Raw genomic sequence first — 22,187 nt, forward strand, 5'->3', positions numbered from 1 at the left:
GTAGTTATACTGCCCTGGCAATTTAGGGGCCCAAATGTGTGAGAAGTACCTTGCAATCAAAATGTGTAAAAAAATGACCGGTGAAATCCGAAAGGTGCACTTTGGAATATGTGCCCCTTTGCCCACCTTGGCATCAAAAAAGTGTCACACATCTGGTATCGCCGTACTCAGGAGAAGTTGGGGAATGTGTTTTGGGGTGTCATTTTACATATACCCATGCTGGGTGAGAGAAATATCTTGGCAAAAGACAACTTTTCCCATTTTTTTATACAAATTTGGCATTTGACCAAGATATTTTTCTCACCCAGCATGGGTATATGTAAAATGACACCCCAAAACACATTCCCCAACTTCTCCTGAGTACGGCGATACCACATGTGTCACACTTTTTTGCTGCCAAGGTGGGCAAAGGGGCACATATTCCAAAGTGCACCTTTCAGATTTTGCAGGGCATTTTTTACAGATTTTGATTGCAAAGTACTTCTCACACATTTGGGCCCCTAAATTGCCAGGGCAGTATAACTACGCCACAAGTGACCCCATTTTGGAAAGAAGACACCCCAAGGTATTCTGTGAGGGGCATGGCGAGTTCCTAGAATTTTTTATTTTTTGTCGCAAGTTAGTGGAATATGAGACTTTGTAAGGAAAAAAGAAAAAAAAAGAAAAATCATCATTTTCCGCTAACTTGTGACAAAAAATAAAACATTCTAGGAACTCGCCGTGCCCCTCACGGAATACCTTGGGGTGTCTTCTTTCCAAAATGGGGTCACTTGTGGCGTAGTTATACTGCCCTGGCAATTTAGGGGCCCAAATGTGTAAGAAGTACCTTGCAATCAAAATGTGTAAAAAATGGCCGGGGAAATCCGAAAGGTGCACTTTGGAATATGTGCCCCTTTGCCCACCTTGGCTGCAAAAAAGTGTCACACATCTGGTATCGCCGTACTCAGGAGAAGTTGGGGAATGTGTTTTGGGGTGTCATTTTACATATACCCATGCTGGATGAGAGAAATATCTTGGCAAAAGACAACTTTTCCCATTTTTTTATACAAAGTTGGCATTTGACCAAGATATTTCTCACCCAGCATGGGTATATGTAAAATGACACCCCAAAACACATTCCCCAACTTCTCCTGAGTACGGCGATACCACATGTGTGACACTTTTTTGCAGCCTAGATGCGCAAAGGGGCCCAAATTCCTTTTAGGAGGGCATTTTTAGACATTTGGATCCCAGACTTCTTCTCACACTTTCGGGCCCCTAAAAAGCCAGGGCAGTATAAATACCCCACATGTGACCCCACTTTGGAAAGAAGACACCCCAAGGTATTCAATGAGGGGCCTGGCAAGTTCCTAGAATTTTTATTTTTTTTGCATAAGTTAGCGGATATTGATTTTTTTTTTGTTTTTTTCTCACAAAGTCTCACTTTCCGCTAACTTAGGACAAAAATTTCAATCTTTCATGGACTCAATTCGCCCCTCACGGAATACCTTGGGGTGTCTTCTTTCCGAAATGGGGTCACATTTGGGGTATTTATACTGCCCTGGCTTTTTAGGGGCCCTAAAGCGTGAGAAGAAGTCTGGAAAATAAATGTCTAAAAATGTTTACGCATTTGGATTCCGTGAGGGGTATGGCGAGTTCATGTGAGATTTTATTTTTTGACACAAGTTAGTGGAATATGAGACTTAGTAAGAAAAAACAAAAACAAACAAAAAATTTCCGCTAACTTGTGCCAAAAAAAATGTCTGAATGGAGCCTTACCAGGGGGGGGGGGGGGTGATCAATGACAGGGGGGTGATCAATGACAGGGGGGTGATCACCCATATAGACTCCCTGATCACCCCCCTGTCATTGATCACCCCCCCTGTAAGGCTCCATTCAGACATCCGCATGATTTTTTACGGATCCATGGATACATGGATCGGATCCACAGAACGCATGCGGACGTCTGAATGGAGCCTTACAGGGGGGTTATCAATGACAGGGGGTGATCAGGGTAATCACCCCCCTGTCACTGATCACCCCCCCTGTAAGGCTCCATTCAGACATCCGCATGATTTTTTACGGATCCATGGATACATGTATCGGATCCACAAAACGCATGCGGACGTCTGAATGGAGCCTTACAGGGGGGTTATCAATGACAGGGGGTGATCAGGGTAATCACCCCCCTGTCACTGATCACCCCCCCTGTAAGGCTCCATTCAGACATCCGCATGATTTTTTACGGATCCATGGATACATGTATCGGATCCACAAAACGCATGCGGACGTCTGAATGGAGCCTTACAGGGGGGTTATCAATGACAGGGGGTGATCAGGGTGATCACCCCCCTGTCACTGATCACCCCCCCTGTAAGGCTCCATTCAGACATCCGCATGATTTTTTACGGATCCATGGATCGGATCCACAAAACGCATGCGGACGTCTGAATGGAGCCTTACAGGGGGGTTATCAATGACAGGGGGTGATCAGGGTAATCAGGGTGATCACCCCCCTGTCACTGATCACCCCCCCTGTAAGGCTCCATTCAGACATCCGCATGATTTTTTACGGATCCATGGATACATGTATCGGATCCACAAAACGCATGCGGACGTCTGAATGGAGCCTTACAGGGGGGTTATCAATGACAGGGGGTGATCAGGGTAATCAGGGTGATCACCCCCCTGTCACTGATCACCCCCCCTGTAAGGCTCCATTCAGACATCCGCATGATTTTTTACGGATCCATGGATACATGGATCGGATCCACAAAACGCATGCGGACGTCTGAATGGAGCCTTACAGGGGGGTTATCAATGACAGGGGTGATCAGGGTAATCAGGGTGATCACCCCCCTGTCACTGATCACCCCCCCTGTAAGGCTCCATTCAGACATCCGCATGATTTTTTACGGATCCATGGATACATGGATCGGATCCACAAAACGCATGCTGACGTCTGAATGGAGGCTTACAGGGGGGTTATCAATGACAGGGGGGTGATCAGGGAGTGTATATGGGTGATCACCCGCCTGTCATTGATCACCCCCTGTAAGGCTCCATTCAGACGTCCGCATGTGTTTTGCGGATCCGATCCATGTATCCGTAAAAATCATGCGGACGTCTGAATGGAGCCTTACAGGGGAGTGATCAATGACAGGGGGGTGATCAATGACAGGGGGTGATCAGGGAGTGTATATGGGTGATCACCCGCCTGTCATTGATCACCCCCCTGTAAGGCTCCATTCAGACGTCCGTATGATTTTTTACGGATCCATGGATACATGGATCGGATCCACAAAACGCATGCGGACGTCTGAATGGAGCCTTACAGGGGGGTTATCAATGACAGGGGGTGATCAGGGTAATCACCCCCCTGTCACTGATCACCCCCCCTGTAAGGCTCCATTCAGACATCCGCATGATTTTTTACGGATCCATGGATACATGGATCGGATCCACAAAACGCATGCGGATGTCTGAATGGAGCCTTACAGGGGGGTTATCAATGACAGGGGTGATCAGGGTAATCACCCCCCTGTCACTGATCACCCCCCTGTAAGGCTCCATTCAGACATCCGCATGATTTTTTACGGATCCATGGATACATGGATCGGATCCACAAAACGCATGCTGACGTCTGAATGGAGCCTTACAGGGGGGTTATCAATGACAGGGGGGTGATCAGGGAGTGTATATGGGTGATCACCCGCCTGTCATTGATCACCCCCCTGTAAGGCTCCATTCAGACGTCCGTATGCTTTTTGCGGATCCGATCCATGTATCCGTGGATCCGTAAAAATCATACGGACGTCTGAACGGAGCCTGACAGGGGGGTGATCAATGACAGGGCGGTGATCAATGACAGGGGGGTGATCAGGGAGTTTATATGGGGTGATCATGGGTGATCAGGGGTTTATAAGGGGTTAATAAGTGACGGGGGGGTGTAGTGTAGTGTAGTGTGGTGTTTGGTGCGACTGTACTGACCTACCTGAGTCCTCTGGTGGTCGATCCTAACAAAAGGGACCACCAGAGGACCAGGTAGGAGGTATATTAGACGCTGTTATGAAAACAGCGTCTAATATACCTGTTAGGGGTTAAAAAATTCGGATCTCCAGCCTGCCAGCGAGCGATCGCCGCTGGCAGGCTGGAGATCCACTCTCTTACCTTCCGTTCCTGTGAGCGCGCGCGCCTGTGTGCGCGCGTTCACAGGAAATCTCGGCTCACGCGAGATGACGCCAATCGGCGTTAGCGTAGCCTGGGAGCGCCGCGGAGATGACGCCTTTCGGCGTTAGCGTGGCGCCAAGTGGTTAAGAGTTACATAATACAATAATAATAATAATGATAATAATAACCATAAATAATTAAATAACCAATAAATAAATACACATTAAATATTCATTAAGTCCACAATTGTGTACCCAGCTAAGCTGGGTGACTAACCCACCAGACATGAGGGTGCTAACCCGCATGTCCGTCCCCCCCTAAAAACCACAGCCTTTTCAATCATATCCTGCAATCCAGAGTTAAATATATCTAAACCTATATCTGACAAATGAACTAAATCATCTCGATAAAGGCCCAAGATAAAGCCCTCTAACTCAGTGTGTCTCACTGACCAGCCATTTAATTTAGGAAGATATTTCTCTAAACTTCTATTAATTCTCTTCCTAATCTTTTCAATAAAACCGAACTGGTTACCTCTCCAGATTAATCTTGGTATAATTTCGGAGAAAATCACAGTTACTTCAGGCAGTAACGATTTAATATGATTAAAATCCAATTTCATCTGATCTAATAAATCCAAAGTTCTAATTTTCCCCAAATCATTCCCCAGCATGGATAATCGTGGTAATGACCTCAACTCGCCTCTCAGGACTGGAATGATCTGGTTCCATTTTAAACCCCTAAAACCTAACCAAAATATAGAAACAAATAAAGAACCCATACAAATATTTTGAGAATAATTACGTTCCGCAGCCCTTCTTTCAGCCCAAAAGATGACAGAATGACCCACAATCCAAACGATCATTTGCTTTGGACCTAAAAAAAAGTTTAAATAAAATTGAATCACTAAATTAGGCCTAACATACAACTTTTATCTGTTAGATTCCCAGCAACCAATTTTTTTAATTACTGCCTCATTCAATCCTAAGCTAGCCGCAGCTGTGGCAGCGCCAATTCGAAAAGAATGAGACGAATAATTTTCTGCAGATAAATTCAATAACAATAAACACTTTTTAAGAATTGCATTAAATTGATAAATTGTCAACACTGAACCATCTTCATGAATTAAAAAAGAACCATTAGTCTGAGGTCTAGCATCAAAAAATTCCCTAACCGTCCTAACTGGGCACAATGGTGATTCAGCTAACATTGCTAACTTAATCCATGTCCCTTTCGCCAGCTGATCCGTTTTTTTATTTTTTTTATAAAAAACCCCACTGCATTACTATATAATTTAACATCACTGACATCCAGCGGTGCCAATGACCGTTTATTGGCCGCCGCTAACTCCCCTATCCGAAATGCACCAAAGAATGCTATAACAAAAGTTACTTTAAAAAGAATTGCTTCAAATTTTGAAAATGTACACGCCTCCAACACCGACACTAAGCTACCAAGCAATTCAAATGTGATTGGCCATCTAACGTCTACACTTTTAAACGATCTCCTGACCCCTTTCAGAAATTGCTTCACCACAAATTGGTTTAAAAATGACTGATAACCTGCTAACTTAAAAAAGAAAGAAACCTCTGAAACTGATAAATGTAAAACTGAGTAACCAAAACCCTCTTCTAATAAAGAACGAAGAAATTGAAAAAATACATCTAAATCAAACAAAAAACAAGAAACATTCCTAACTATGCAGAATTGATACCACCTCTTCCAAGCCAGTGAATATCCTTCCCATGAGGTGCTAATGACTTCTGAATAAACTTGCTGATCATTTCCGGATAAGATCCCAAACCCGTTCCGGACATTAAATTCCCATTTTCTCCGCTTGCGGCACTAGAGAAAAGAATCTTTCCCACTGTGCGCGGGAAAGCAAATCAGCTATCTCATTTTCATTACTAGGAATATATTTGGCTTTAAGCCAAATGTTCAATTCTAAACAACAATGAACTAAATAGCCTATCCATCCAATGACCACTTCAGATTGTGATGACAAACAATTAATTGCAAATTGCACTCCCTTGTTATCAGAAAAAAATCAATACTCTCTTATTCCTAAAAACATTGCCCCAAATGACTAAAGAAACCACTATAGGAAATAATTCTAACAAAACCAAATTCTTATTCAGACCTAACTTGATCGACCAATCCGGCCATGGTTCAGCTGACCACTGTCTGTTTAAGAAAGCTCCATAACCACATGCACCTGAAGCATCTGTAAATAAACCTAGGGAACCCGCTTCCTTAAATTTCTCCTGCCAAGCACTATGAACATTGAAATGAATTAAGAATTCTTCCCAAACTGCTAAATCATGCTTCAAAACCTTTGTAATTCTAATATGTGCATAAGGAGATTTTAACCCTTTTCGTTGCCATATATAATCTTCCGGAAAAAATACGACCCACAGGTATTACCCTTAAAGCAAACGCTAAAACACCTAATAAACTCTGAACTTATCTCAACTGAGCTTTCTTCACTGAACTTATTTTCCTAATCAATAAAATGGCTTTCTCAACTTTCTGCATAGGAAGCCTGAATTCCATGTTCACTGAGTCAATTATTATACCTAAAAACTCTATCACTTGGCATGGCCATACTGACTTGCGCTAACGGAACACCAAAATATTGACAGATCTGTAGAAAATCTTCCAATAAACGAGAACAATTACCAACAGAACCAACAAAAAGAAAATCATCTAAATAATGAAGAACATTAACTGAACCCAACTCTTTTATCACAACCCAATTTAAAAAGGAAGAAAACGATTCAAAATAAAAACAAGACCAAGAGAACCCCATTGTCAAACATTTATCAAGGAAAAATAGACTGTTAAACTGAAAACCTAAAGAATTAAAGTCTTCTGCATATACCGGCAGCAAGCCATAAAGCACCCTTTCCCAACTGAACGGATTAAAGAAACTGCGTCGTCAAAAGATGTATAAACTACTGACACTATCTCTTTATCCAATGAATCACTCAAAGACTTTCACTGGATAGGATAAATTATTTATTAATTTGAACTCATTAGGATTCTTGTTTGGAACAATACCCAAAGGAGAAACCCTAAAATCAGTAAAAGGTGGATAAAGAAAAGGACCAGCTACCCTACCTTCCTGTAACTCTTTAAGAATCTTTGTCTCAACAATGCCTAAGTGCCTTTTAACTGACGGAGCAGCATTCTTTCCCATTTCATTGGCGTCTGAGCTTTTGGAAAATTCTCTGGTGTTTTGATTTTGTAAGGTGGCTTGATTTGATTTTTTAAAACACTGAAACATGGGGTGCGCACCTGAACAAAATGAACACTCATGTCGGTATCTACAATTACTCAGCCATTTACAAGCTGATTCATTATATGCGAAACAAACACCTTTCTTAATAATCGCACCAGACACCACAGAATTATTTGGCTTAGCTTGGAAACCACTTCTCTGTGGCAACATCAAGCTAAGCCAAAGGCCAATGTCCTTAGAACCCCAATTCATATTACCGTGTACTGCCAACTTCTGGCGAAAGGCTTCATCATATGTAAACCATCCAAGGCCACCAAAATTACGGAAAGCCTCCAAAATGGAATCCATATGCTGAAACAAACCAATACAACTCTGAGGATGTTTAGCACAAAATACCAAAGAATAGATTAAAAAGGCCTGCAGCCAATTATTAAAGGATCTTGACACAACCCTCTTTCTGTCCTCATCTTTTTCAAACACTTTCTTCTCAATATTGAAAGATTCTTTGGCGAAAGGAAGTAGCGACAAAATATCGACATACTCCCTTCTCCAAATTTTTTACTTCATAGATTGTGACAAATGAAACCCCAAAGGAGAGCCGTCACAAGTCATAACCTCCTTTAAGAAAGTTTCACTTATCCCAACCCCATTATCAAGTGATGCTGTATTCTGTGATTTGTTTAAAATTACATTATCAGTTCCTGCAGCAGCTGGAAAATCACGCCACACAGCTGCAGGCTGATCTACTTGAGCGGACACACTAGCTGTAGCCCACTCAGAAAATAACTTAGCTAAGCTAAGAAGCAATCTATTATCATTAATCCCTATGTTGGTAGGCAAAGCCAAGCTCTGCCCACATGTCTCCTCACCTAGCTCTGGTCCTGGGTCCATGCTGGGTGTGCTGGAGGCCGGCTGCGGTGCTCTACTCAAAACCCCAGACTGCGATACCGCACATCTAGGGGAGGAGCGCACGCTGCCACCTTTCTTGATCCCTGCTTCTGACGGGGAATACACCCTCCTCGGTCTCTTGATCCTCTTGGAAACCCGGGCCTGTTCTTCTGCGCTATGAGAAGCGCTCCCTGATGACCTCACTGACGCCGTTGCATCTTCTGTGACGTCACTGCGCCGAGCGAGGTCACGTGATCCCGCTTCCTCATCTTTGGCTGATGGGCCATCAGCCAAGCACTGCGGAAGCCACGCCTCTTCTCCTCTTGACTCAGCGTGCTGGATCAGCCTCTTCAAGAGCTCCTCCATCCGACCGGTGAGTCACTTCTATTCTCAGCTCTTCTTTCTTCAGCCCCCGCTGCCAGGTACACTCCGGCTCTTCTGTCTTCAGCTGTCCCGAACCTCCGGAACTCAGCGCAGCCTTCAATGTCTTCTCAACCGTTGCCGCCACACAGCTCACTCGCCTCCGCTTCTCTGCTGCCGCCGCTCCAACTTCTGCCTGGTAATGCCGACACAGCACAATAGCTCTTTTGCAGATATGCCGGCAATTCCCCAGGGCTTCACAAAACGTCCTCTTCTTACAGGCTCCGCGGCGGACAAGCTCCGGACCTGCTGGGACCATCTATAAATGCTTGAATTTCCCGCCCCAGAACTTCATCCACCAATCAAATACTGTCAGAAAACAGGTGCCTCAGTAACAGGTAGGTAACCAGGAACCAATCAAAATCATTTGTTAAATTACCTCAATCACTGTAAATAAGCACACAAGTTAATAGGAAAAAAAGGGGGGAGAAAAGGGGAGACAGAATAAATGTACTACCACTCCCATCATGCTCAATGCTACCATGGTGGGCCTTTAGCATACACTTCCGTGCCCACTATCAATCTGATAGAGGAGACACCACCAATTTTTCCAGGATCTACCAGATTTTAGAGAAGACTGGGCTAAAAATAGTTTTGGAAAAACAGAGGAGTAAAGCGAAATTTGGAATAATGGTCACCTTTAATAATTAACTTTTAATATTTATATTAAAATAGTTTCCCTAAGATAAGGTGCAGAAAAACAAAAAAGCAGGGTAGAAATCCACCCTACTCGTGGTGAATGTACAATATCTCTAGGGAGGGAGGGAGGAAAGGGGGAAGGGGGGTGCTGGGTCTCAGCCCCTATTATTACCCTGATAAAAGGGCCCTATTCCTGCACTCCGCAACCTCCTAACAAAGGCCCTCAGTTGTCCCTAAACAGTGCTCTGACTGCCCAGCTTCGTCCTGAAAAGGGGACAGGTGAGGGGGGAGGAATTCCCTAGAAGCGAATGAGGTACACCACCTACAGATACGCTCCCAGGTCCCTGGTGGCGACTGTAATTGGTAAACTAGACCTGTAAAGATCAGTGTCCTGAGAGAATGGTGTGTGTGGGTGTCACGGGTTGATCACCCCACACATATGCAATATTGTGCTGAAATGCTCAGTATCCATAAGATGGCCCGACGCGTTTCTCTGTTATGTTACAGTTCTTCAGGGGCCCAAAGGAATGGATATCAGCAACAGTAGCGGCGGCCTGCCCTCTGGTTGGGACAGGTCACCAGATTCCAACTAAACTGTACTCAGCAATGGTTATTAACAGCTGATATGGATCATGTCTCCTTCATACATCTCCCATAGTGTGGCAGTATAGCATAAGCCGCAATCACAAGTGGGGGTGGAAGGAATACTACTTAGCTCGTCAGGAGTGACCGGTCAGTGGACCTGTTCCTACGATGCAGACTGGTTCCAGTTCCTCCCCAGTCTGTATGCTGGATCCCGCGTGTGGCAGTGCAGCAAGAGACGCCGGCACCGCTGCACCATTTAAGCCGTCTGCGTCATCTGTGCTCCGCCCATCATCCCCATCAGGTGACCCATCACGTGACCGCAACGTCATGGTCACGTGGGGCGTCATGTGGTCGCAGGTCCTGCGACCATAGTAAGATGGGGAGAAGTTGACAGGGGGGGTTATTGTGGTATACGGGTGTGCTTACAATATATAAGTCACAATCGCTAGCCCCCTATACTGAGGTCTCATTGGGGTAACTACAATATTGAGTCCCCATAAGACTGGAGCGGAGATATTGTGTGGGGATGCCCTACAGGGATAGGGGAGTCCCACACCGTATAAATGAAATTCCATATTCATTCAGGTAGATGGTGCGCCACTGTCAACCACAAACCAAGTGGCGCAGCGTCACCTATTAGGGTATTTTGGCCAGTAGAGATAGGGGAAAAAACAGCAAAAGAAGTATCCTTAGATTTAGTCAGCTATGCACTCCAGTCACTGGCAACCTCTCATAGCCAGGAATTCTGACACTGCCCTCATACCTAGGTAGCCATCCCGCATGACCTAGGTATGAGGGCAGTGTCAGAATTCCTGGCTACGAGAGGTTGCCAGTTCACCAAACATAATGCCTTTGTTATGAAATTGTTGCAGTTCCCCTTAACTTGCAACTATTTCATCTTTGACGGGTCCTTTTACCACCAGCTCAGGGGCACCGCGATGGGGAGTCCCTGTGCCCCATCGTATGCAAATTTGTTCCTGGGCTGGTGGGAAAGGGAAATGGTGTTCACCGACCCCCCTAGCACACTCACCATACCAGTGGTGATGTGGGTCAGATATATTGATGATATCTTTATTATCTGGCGGGGGTCGGTGGGCACCTTCCGAGACCTGGTGGACATTCTCAATATGAACCAACTCGGACTTCGGTTCACAATGATATGGTATGGTTATAGTATTAGGAATGGAACTTACCATTTCATTCCTCCCCTCTTAATAGGAATGGTCTGGTCCTATGTCCTGCCAGGAGGGGGAGCTCTAGAAAGTCCGCTTAGCAAGCCCGGAGTCCATTTGCTCCCTCTCCTTGGGACTGAAGATACAGCTCGTCTGTCCTAGGTCATAAAAGATCTGCAAGCTTCAACGTTTACAGACACCAGAGTGATCAGGACTAGTGATGAGCGAACTTCTGTTTTAAGTTCGGCGTCTAAAGTTCGGCTTCCGGTTAGCGGAGAATCCCGATATGGATCCCGATATGGATTCCGACTTCCGTTGTGGTCCGTGGTAGCGGAATCAATAATGGCCGATTATTGATTCCGCTACCACGGACCACACCGAAAGTCGGAATCCATATCGGGATCCATATCGGGATTCTCCGCTAACCGGAAGCCGAACTTTAGACGCCGAACTTAAAACAGAAGTTCGCTCATCACTAATCAGGACTACAGCTATACAGACTGTGCTGCAGGTGAAGGGATAATAAGTTAAGAAACCCATCATCACAGTTCAGGAGAAGGCAGATGCAAAAGATTGCCTTTCACAAGTGGACAACTATAGCCACAAGTGCCAGCTTATTGCTGTTAGTTAAGGGAAATCAGACGAGAGAGAAGGACTATTCTAGAGTGCTATGTTCTGCCATCTTGCCTGCCACAGTACCTCATCATCTGGGGATAGAGACATTGCACCTTGTATAGACAGCAGCTGGATATACTGTATCTCATACTTTGCGCTCAGGAAAGTAACATGTTTTGTCATGAATTCACCTTTTGACGCTCCTATGGCAGGTCGCGCCCCTTCATGGCGGTGCTGTGGGCATTGTTCCGTTGCCACAGCAGCAAGCCCTGGTGTCATGGGAGCTGCTTGGCCTTTCAGGGAACAGAAGCATCAACACAGCTTTGGCATCACATGCTCTCTTCCAGAGGCAGATTTAAACAGGCAGGTGCCAGTAACAGGTGCCTGTGATTGGTTTCCATAGCTTCATTAGTGTGTATTGTACTGTTGTTTGCATCTCTGGTATTCTAACTTTTGGATTGTCCCTGACTTTGCTCCTGAATGCCGTTTATTTCCTTACATGATCTCCTGGCTCTGACCCCATCTGGTATTTGACTCTCTGTATGTATTTTGTCTTGGTTCTGACATATCTGTCCGGTTTGTACTTTCGTCTGATTTTGACTTTGCTTTTGGATTCTGATCCAGTCCTGGTTTTCCTGTCTGGTTCTGACTTCTTTCTGTTTTACTTTTCTTACCCCTTTAGGTTTGGTCCCTGCTTTTAGCTATAAAGGGACTGTCAACCACTTGTGAGCCGTTGCTTAGGACAGATCATGCAAGTAGGTAGAGACAGTGGTGCGATGGAGTTCAGGGCTTCAATGTTCCCTACTGTTACACATTTGTTGTTCTTATACGTCTGCCTGATCCTTTCACACCACCTTTTAACTGCACCAAACCCTAGGGAGCAACGACCTAAAGTGAGTACACTGTGACACAGCATCTCATTGGGGCAACAAAAATTCCATCCTCTGCATCGGATCCTCAGGGACTCACTGCAGAAGTAGTTCCAGATCAACTAAGGGTAGAGTAGGGGTAATTCCCCGAAACACGCTGAGCTTACCTGACTGATTTATTAAAGGAATATACCAGAAGTACAAAGTGTTGGACTGCCGTATCTTCCAGCAATTCTACAAGAGAGCCAGGCGAAGGAGTGTTTTGGGTGTCTTGAGCTTTATCCCATCACACCACCCCTCTCTGGTGAAGTGAGTGTGGTGTACATCACCTTTTATACGTATTTTTGAATACTTTTTATCGTTTCCCCATATGATACTATCTACCAGATGTCAGATGGTCTAATCATATGGCTATTGAATACTAAGGGTTCTCCTTTTTATTGGTAAGGAGTACTAACTTACTTCCAGTTCTTATTAATAAGTGTACAAAGTCCCCTACCTTATTGTATGCATCTTTTATGTACTTTATTTTAAACTTAGTGCATATCTCTTATATACATATCTTGGCAGCAGCTAGGCGCCACTTGGTGATTTTTTTCCTTTTCCTTTACGGTAGATTAGGCAACAGGGGTTGCAACACATTATTTGGTTAATGTTTCATCTAATACAAATGGCACCTTCTACACCAATACAATGGATGCGTCAATCTCTTTTTTAGAACAGGATGGTCAGAAAGGTTTGTACCAGTTTAGGACAAAGGAAATGGACTGTGTGAGGGTTTTATTATCAGATTCTGACCACATTGCACATACTGTATATACTTGTAATATCCTGTCAACTCTAGAGTGCCTGCCCTTGATAAATTCCAAGAATTAGTAGAAAAGGATCTTGTACTTCTGGATAGAGAAGTTTAAAGCTTAAAACTGAATAATATGTTGAGAGATAATTTAACTAGACATGAGAGGCTGGCACTCAAGCAGTTACTTGGAAATCAGGATTTAGTGATAAGGAAGTCAGATAAAGGCGGGTGTATTTTAGTCCTAGATGCTGGTCTATATAAAAAATGTAATGAGGACCTGTTGAATGATAACTCTAACTAAAGAATGCTCTATAATGATCCTACTCAGGAGTTTGTTATTGCTCTGACAAAGGTTCTAGATGAAGGAGTATCTTTGGGGATGCTGAAATCTAAATTAAGGGATTATTTGTAGGTAAATAAGCCTGTTGTGCAGATTTTCCATTTACTTCCCAAAATTCATGAGAAAGTATTCCCCCCACCGATGTGCCCCATTGTTATGGGCATGTTGAGTCTTGGGGAATGATTAGGAGCTTGGGTGGATCATTATTTGTAACCCCTTGTACAGAGCATACGGAGTTATTAGAGAGACACTAAACATGTATTAGATCTGGTTAGTAAATTGGAGTGGCATTATGATTATAGGTGGGCTACCTGCGATGTTACCGCACTTTACCCCTCTATTCCACACAAATTTGGTTTGGCTTGTTTAAGAAGGCATCTAGACCTATACAACAATTATAGTCCAGCTTTGAAAGAGTTTTTATACATGTCAGTGGAGTTCCTACTCTGCCATAATTATTTCTCCTTTAATGGTGCCTTTTATTTGCAGACGAGGGGCGCATCTATGGCCGCAAAATTTTCCCCCTCGTTTGCAAATATTTATATGGCCCACTGGGAGCAATTTTACCTTTTATGAGTGAGGAGAATACTTTTTTGTCCTTTATCGTTTGGTACGGCAGGTTCATAGATAATATTGTCATGGTGTGGAATTCCACAGAAAGGAATTTTCTTGATTTAGTCAGGTAGATGAATAAGAATGACATTAATTTGCGTTTTACGTATTCCTTTTCTGCTAAAGACATCCCTTTTCTTGAAATTAAACTTTTAAATCAAGGTAGCAAAGTGACTAGCAGGAGGAAAGAAACTGGCTGCCATCCCAAGCATGTGATTAATGGGATTCCTTTTGGGGAGACCATTAGAATCCGGCGAGACCGTTCTGAAGACTTGGTCTTTGAACAAAAAAGTCTTGCACTGAGCAGTAGATTTAGATCTAGGGGGTATAGTGAGAATTTTCTCAAACAGGCCAGAGAGAAAGTAATACGGATTGACAGACAAGCTTTGATAAACTATAATTTAAAATGCCAAAGTAAATGTTAATATACAATGTCAAAGATAATAAAAATTATTTAAAAAAATGAAAAAAATACAATAAAACAAAATCAAGTGAGAGTCATAACAAGATATCTCCCTGTCTTGTATCAAGATGATAGTTTGCGGAACATTCTGACCTCAGAGATAAATATTGTCAGATGAAGAGCCCCACCATAGCTTCTAGCTTATTTTTGGAGAAGCCACATGCTACTAAGTCTACCTGGTTGGACCTTACGAGTTGCTTTACATGTGGACATACAGTAATAAATGCAAGGTTTGTACATTTTTGAGTGGGTAAGATATTTACATCTAGTGCTACAGGTGACACCTGTAAGATACAATCCTGCATTAATTGTAATACCAGAAACATTATTTATTTAGGTACATGTAAAAAAAAAAAAAATGATATTCAATATGTAGGGTGAACTTCCAACAGGCTCCAGAACAGATTTAGGAAACATCTTTCTGATGTCTCCAATACCAAGCTGGTAAATATTTCTACCTCCAGCCCTATTGTACTATGCATTCTGTATTCAGAATGATATTATCTTCCCTTATAACCATGTTATAAGGGAAAGTAATAATGATCGGGTCCCCATCCCGATCGTCACCTAGCTCTTGCTTGCGGATGCTTGCGATTTTCACACAACCCCATTCATTTCTATGGGGCCTGTGTTATGTGAAAAACGCACACAGAGGAGCATGCTGCGATTTTCACGCAACGCACAAGTGATGCATGAAAATCACCGCTCATGTGCACAGCCCCATATAAATGAATGGGTCCAGATTCAGCGCGGAAATCTCACCCGTGTGAAAGGGGCCATATAGTTCCTATAATGCTGGGTTATGTTTAAATTAATTTATTTTATCGTTTGTACAAAATAATTTTGTGTCCCCACTCCTCCACAATACCCACTCATATGGTGTAATTCATTAGCAACACTTGTTGAGGGGTGGGGTGATTGTGGAGTAAGGGTTTTAAACCAGTCAGTCTGTAAACGTACTATGGTCATGATTAAGGCTTTACGTCGAAATGAGCTTTTTGCATTTTGCACTTTGGCTGGATACTTGTAATATTGCTGCTAGACCTGCAAATTTATTTAACTGAACTTGTGCATAAATAAGTCACCACCCTTTTCTTACAACATTGTGGGAGATTTAACTGCTGTCAGATGTGTGGGACTGGGAAACCCCAGTGGAAATGCCCCACTTGAACGGTCAGAAGGTGATTCCTTGGCTCCGATCACATATCTGAGCTACAGGAAGTGACATCAGTAACCAGCATTAAAGAACAACATTTTAATTTAATCTACTTATCACCTCCCCCTAAATATACCACACATTTACATTTATACCTGGGTCCCAATCCCAATCTCCTGGGTCCCAATCTGTTAAAAACGGACACACTGTCAGTTTTTCATGGCCATTTTGCATCTGTGTGTATCCATTTTATGCCCATATGTCCGTTTTTAATGTCCGTTTGGATCAGTTTTTCATGTCCCTTAAAGGGATTGGGGACATTGCTCTAATAGTACAATTGTGGCATACACATTACATACAAGCAGGTAGTACCTTTGGCACAGATTTCTGCAGCCCCGTTTTCATCTTTGAAATTCATGGCCGGAAGTTACTGGTTTCTTCTCCTCATTGACGCACCGGGTCCCTTGCAGGCAAGCAAAGCTTCCTCTTCCGCTGCTCAGGAAGCCCGGTGACGTCACTGGCAGCAAATGAATGGAAGTGAATATGGATGAGGGGCGGAGTTACAGCGGCTGGCCGACATCCCGCAAATCTGTTGAAAGAATGGCCATATGAATAGACTCACAGACTTTCATTGGTGCTAAAAATGGCCGTGTGATGGCCGTTACTTAGACGGCCGTCAAACGGCCATTTTTCACTGCACTCGTGTGCATGTAGCCTTAGGGAGTATTGGGGAAAACATGGCATAATGGGGAAAGGTTCCAGCATAGGGTTTCTCTTGTCAGGGGAATTGCTTTTTTTTTCAGGAAGAACTTTATAATGAGAGTTCACGGGAGAGTATTTTTTTAGTGGACATCAAAAGAGACAAGCAATCTAATACATGGCATCTCAATCATGCTAAGACTGTTCCATCATTATTTCATCTACCCATCACCTCCCCCTTGTTTTCTAACATATTTACATTTATGCCTGGGCCCTAATCACTGCCTCCCCTTTGGAATTCTATAAAATCTACAAAGGAAATACGTAGGAATTTTAAGGGCTAAGGGTATAATAAGGTAAGGTTTGACCATAAGGTTGCCATATTCCCACAAAGAGCTTTAAAAGGAGAGTTTGAGGGAGAGTATTTGATGGTCATCAAAGGAAACTAACAATCTAATACATGGCATCTGAATTAAGACTGATCCACCATTTATATTGGAGTAAGTTTTGGTAACACACATTTACGGTTGCAGCTATCAAATATTTTAGTAATCAAGTAATCTATCAATTAATCCAATGATTAATCGAGTACTTTAATAAGAAAAAAACGAATAAAAGAGAATGTTTTCCTTTATAAAATGTCATCAGACCCCCGTGCCATCATCAGACCCCCGTTCCATCAGTCCTCTGTGCCATCAGCCCTGCCAAGTGCCATCAGTCCTTTGTGCCATCAGATCCCCATGCCATCAGCTCAAACCCCCCCAGTTGCCATCATCCCCATGTCATCAGTCCTCTGTGCCATCAGTCCCCCAGTGCCATCAGTTCCCCCAAGTGCCATCACCCACCATGCCATCAATCCTCTGTGCCATCAGTCCTCTGTGCCATCAGTCCCCCAGTGCCATAAGCTCCCCCATGCCATTAGACTCCCAGTGACATCAGTCCTCTGTGCCATCAGCTCCCCCAAGTGCCATCAGCTCCCCGTGCCATCAGCTCAACCCCCCGGTTGACATCAGCTCCACTGCCATCAGCTCCCCCTATGCCATCAGTCCTCTGTGCCATCAGTCTCCCAGTGCCATCAGCTCCCCCAAGTGCCATCACCCCCCATGCCACTAATCCTCTGTGCCATCAGTCCCCCAGTGCCATCAGCTCCCCCATGCCATTAGCCCCCCAGTGCCATCAGTCTTCTGTGCCATCAACTCCCCCAGTGCCATCACTCCCCCCAGTGCCATCAATCCTCTGTGCCATCAGCTCTATGTGCCATCAGCCCTCTGTGCCATCAGTCTCCCAGTGCCATCAGCTCCCCCAGTGCCATCAATCCTCTGTGCCATCAGCTCTATGTGCCATCAGTTCCCCAGTGCCATCAATCCTCTGTGCCATCAGCTATATGTGCCATCAGGTATGGCAGCACAACATTTCACATACAAACAATAAACTGGGAAATAGGGATTATACTAAATTAAAGTGGTATTAAACCTACTATAAATGAAGAAAATAGCTATTTGCGCCCATTTCTGTTCAAACGTGTGTCGGGCCCGTCTACCAGGCGTCAAGGTGGCTTCTGCAGGCTTCTGGGGAGAGTATATATGTAGCTGGTTCCTACACTGCCCTGAATATTGTAGGCTTAGTCAAGCCCAGGAGAGGCAGTTCCGTTAGTGTTAGGGACCCATCTGCAGAAGCCACCTTGGCACCTGGTAGATGGGCCCAACACGTTTGATAAAAAATGTGCTTATATTTTTTTCATTTATAGTAGGTATAATACCACTTTAATTTAGTATAATCTCTATATTCCAGTTTGTGGTCTTGATGTCATGCAGCGTCAGGTCATAGTGCACGCATACATGCACTGATGTGTCAGGAGGACAGTGCAGCGCGCGGGCAGGCGGGTGACTACAGAGTGGTGAGTAGTAGCAAGCGCTTCACTACCCCTCCGTGGTCACATGACACAAACAAATACTCGATGCAAAAAATTTGCACTGAGTACTTTTTTGTGTTGAATTACTCGATTCAATCAAGTAATCGTTTCAGCCATAGTCACATTGTTGCATTATTGTATTTTTGAGTACATCATTATTAGATTCATGAAAACAATATATGGTGTATTTTAAATAGAAGAAAAGTTATGCTTTAAAGAATTGTACGCAATATATGGATTTGTAAAAGTTCTACTTAATAAAAAAAAAAAAAATTTATGCATCTAACACAGATTTACATAAAATTCAAGCATTTTCACTTGAATAGATATTATATCCATTAAAGTGTACTTTAAATGGGTTTTCCAGGATATTTTTATTGATGACCTACCCCCGCCGATCAGCTGGTTGAAGAGAAGGCCGTGCACCATGCCAGGGCTGCCTTCTCTGCTATTGAACAATTTTTCCTATCTGCTCTGACTGCTTTCCTTTTATACAGTTCCTAACTGAACTAGAACTTTCTAGTGTGAGGGGTAGAGTGAAGAAGTACAGCCTAAGGCCTCATGCACACGACCGTGCCGTTTTTTGCGTTCCGCCTATTGTAGACATGCCTATTCTTGTCCGCAAAACGGTCAAGAATAGGACATGTTCTTTTTTTTTTGTGGGGCCTCGGAACGGAGCAACGGATGCGGACAGCACACGGAGTGCTGTTCGCATCTTTTGCAGCCTCATTGAAGTGAATGGGTCCGCATCCGAGTGGCAAAAACTGTCGTGTGCATGAGGCCTAACAGAAATTATTTATCAATTTCAGTCTGCCATAGACTTGTTTAGAGTTTCATTACAAGTCAATGGGAGACAGAGCCTCATCAGACAATCAAAAGGTTTTTTTCCCCTCCAAAACTTAGCTCTGCATATTCCCTTATAGTAACTATGGAAAATTACTACAGCATTGACTAATCAAACACATCCCTCAAGCATTGTACTATTTAGAATGTTCCAATTACAAGTGCTTATTACTCGTGTTGATCGAGCACTGTAGTGCTCGGGCCGAACACATCGGGATGTTCGGGTGCTTGACCGAGCACCCGAGTATAATGGAAGTCAATGGGAGAACCCAAGCATTAAACCAGGTACCCCCTGCTCTGAAGAGGGGAAGGTGCCTGGTTCATAGGGAAATGTCAGAAATTGATGGAAACACCACCGAAATGGTTCTGAAACAGCATGGGGAGGATTTCTGTATGCATCTTGTACTCGTAGGTCGCTGCTGGGAACGATGTTGTCTGAATAGTACCCCACTTTTACAGACTGACAATAATACTCACAAAACTGAAGAAAAATTCAATTTTAGAGAAAAAATGCATAGGAAACATTCTTTCCTGTATATTTACTTGTATATAAAGTGCAAGTGCTGCCAGAAATTACAAGGAAGAGGCACTCCGATACAACCTGTATATCACATAAAGGAGGGCCTCATTCTCATTGTGGTACAATTGTTCATGTAGTGGGACTCCTACACTCATAAAGCCTATGCACTAAGTGAAAGGACTGCCAAAAATTACAAGGAACCGGCACTCCAATACACCCTTTGTTACATTTAAAGGAGGGCATCAAACACAGCCTTGGAAAATTATGATTGATGGCCTGCTGGTGACCCTCAAAAACATTTGTAGCAAGGGCCTGCTGATCTGACCATCTAAAACATTATGGGCGAGGGCCTGCTGCGTCTTTGGTGATTCTAGATAACCTGGGGATGATCGCAGGTAACTGTGACGGCAACTATCTATTCAGATGTCTGCCCTATCAACTTTCGATGTTATTTTCAGCCCAAACCATGTAGTCCATGGGTAACAGGGGAATCATGGTTCGATTCCAAAGAGGAAGCCTGAGAAACAGCTACGGCTACCACATCCAAGCCAGGCAACATGCGCGCAAATTACCTATTAGGTATAATTAAATGAGGGCCTGCAGGTGAGCTGACCCTGTAAAATATTTTAGGTGTGGGCCTGCAGGTGAGCTGACCCTGTAAAAGATTTTAGGTGCGGGCCTGCAGGGGAGCTGACCCTATAAAAGATTATAGGTGTGGGCCTGCTGGTGAGCTGACCCTGTAAAAGATTTTAGGGGCGGGCCTTCAGGTGAGCTGACCCTCTAAAACATTATATGCGAGATCCTTTAGGTGAGCTGACCCTATAAAACATTATATGCGCGGGCATGCAGGTGAGCTGATCCTCTAAAAAAATTTATGCAAGGGCCTTTACATGAGCTGACCCTATAAAAGATTTGAGGTGTGGGCCTGCTGGTGAGCTGACACTGTAAAAGATTTGAGGTGCGGGCCTGCTGGTGAGCAGACCATGTAATAGGTTTTATGTGCGGGCCTGCAGGTGAGCTGACCCTCTAAAAAATTAAATGCGAGTGCCTTCAGGTGAGCTGACCCTGTAAAAGATTTGAGGTGCAGGCCTGCTGGTGAGCTGAACCTGTAAAAGATTTGAGGTGCCGGCCTGCTGGGTCAGGTTTCTTGCCATTCTAATAGTAGAGACTTTAGAAAATTGCACAAACTGTGTTACTATTGTGGAAAGAGTAGTCATTTTATTTTTGCTTGTCCTTATGTTAAACTGCTATTAACCTACAAAAGGCCAACTGTCAACTAGACAGCTACGATTACCACTCATAAAACATCTAAGGTAAACCAAAACGAACAAGTGGAAATAATGTATAAAAATATAAATTTATTATAGAATATAAAGAATGGAACAACTACAGATGATGCAAAGATACGGAGAAGCGCAGGGTCATAAACAATTATACAACAATTATAGTCCAGCTTTGAAAGAGTTTTTATACATGTCAGTGGAGTTCCTACTCTGCCATAATTATTTCTCCTTTAATGGTGCCTTTTATTTGCAGACGAGGGGCGCATCTATGGCCGCAAAATTTTCCCCCTCGTTTGCAAATATTTATATGGCCCACTGGGAGCAATTTTACCTTTTATGAGTGAGGAGAATACTTTTTTGTCCTTTATCGTTTGGTACGGCAGGTTCATAGATAATATTGTCATGGTGTGGAATTCCACAGAAAGGAATTTTCTTGATTTAGTCAGGTAGATGAATAAGAATGACATTAATTTGCGTTTTACGTATTCCTTTTCTGCTAAAGACATCCCTTTTCTTGAAATTAAACTTTTAAATCAAGGTAGCAAAGTGACTAGCAGGAGGAAAGAAACTGGCTGCCATCCCAAGCATGTGATTAATGGGATTCCTTTTGGGGAGACCATTAGAATCCGGCGAGACCGTTCTGAAGACTTGGTCTTTGAACAAAAAAGTCTTGCACTGAGCAGTAGATTTAGATCTAGGGGGTATAGTGAGAATTTTCTCAAACAGGCCAGAGAGAAAGTAATACAGATTGACAGACAAGCTTTGATAAACTATAATTTAAAATGCCAAAGTAAATGTTAATATAAATGTCAAAGATAATAAAAATAATTTTAAAAAAATGAAAAAAATACAATAAAACAAAATCAAGTGAGAGTCATAACAAGATATCTCCCTGTCTTGTATCAAGATGATAGTTTGCGGAACATTCTGACCTCAGAGATAAATATTGTCAGATGAAGAGCCCCACCATAGCTTCTAGCTT

Source organism: Bufo gargarizans, chromosome 2, assembly GCF_014858855.1.
Source record: "Bufo gargarizans isolate SCDJY-AF-19 chromosome 2, ASM1485885v1, whole genome shotgun sequence".
NCBI classification, from domain to species: Eukaryota; Metazoa; Chordata; class Amphibia; order Anura; family Bufonidae; genus Bufo; species Bufo gargarizans.